This window comes from Acyrthosiphon pisum, chromosome X, assembly GCF_005508785.2.
Source record: "Acyrthosiphon pisum isolate AL4f chromosome X, pea_aphid_22Mar2018_4r6ur, whole genome shotgun sequence".
NCBI lineage: Eukaryota > Metazoa > Arthropoda > Insecta > Hemiptera > Aphididae > Acyrthosiphon > Acyrthosiphon pisum.
In genome coordinates this window covers 99372298-99373087 of record NC_042493.1, presented here as the reverse complement: position 1 = coordinate 99373087, position 790 = coordinate 99372298, and positions in this window count along the sequence as shown.

The window sequence follows — 790 nt, the reverse complement described above, 5'->3', positions numbered from 1 at the left end:
GTTATCTAAGATCAACACTGAATGAAGTAATGTGTTTTAAGAAATATTTTTATAAAAGTTAGAACATAACTATATTTGATTCTGAGCGGAGCGATGAAGCTAGTGGTTTTACAATGGTGTTTATTTTTTTTTTTTTATCCTGTATACAAAATTTCTACCAGAAGGAGTGCTTTGATTTCAATATGTAGTACCTATCTTATCTTTTAGCAAATTGGATTAAGATGGTACTTTAAGCAGGTCATTTTTTGATGTTCTCAATAGTTATTTAATGCCACGGGAAAGACCACCGGAAAACTACGAAAAAACGCTAAAAATGGGATTTTAATTTCTAATGCTTTGTTTATCACCATAGAAACGAATAAAAAATTATAATATTTTAATATTAATTCAACTTGATATAATAAATAATAACAAAGTACAAAATATCCAGACTAACATCCCAATAAGTCGTTTTAATAATAATTTAAGAATATAACATATACATGAGTTTTTTAGTTTATTTAAAGTTCATATTTTGACAACATAATATTGAAAATTTTCAGAGTATTTAGTTGTTAAAATTTATATAATGTTCAATTTTTATACTTAATAATTGAATATTGAATGCTAGGCTTCTCATAAATATTTTATACTTGGTATTACGATGAAATCTAATAAATAAACAAACGAATTATAGTAATAGTAAATTAAATTACTTAAACAGCAATAATTACATAAAATATATATTACTAGTATATGTATATATTAGTAACAGGCTAACAGATCATCTTTGGTCACAATTATTATTTTC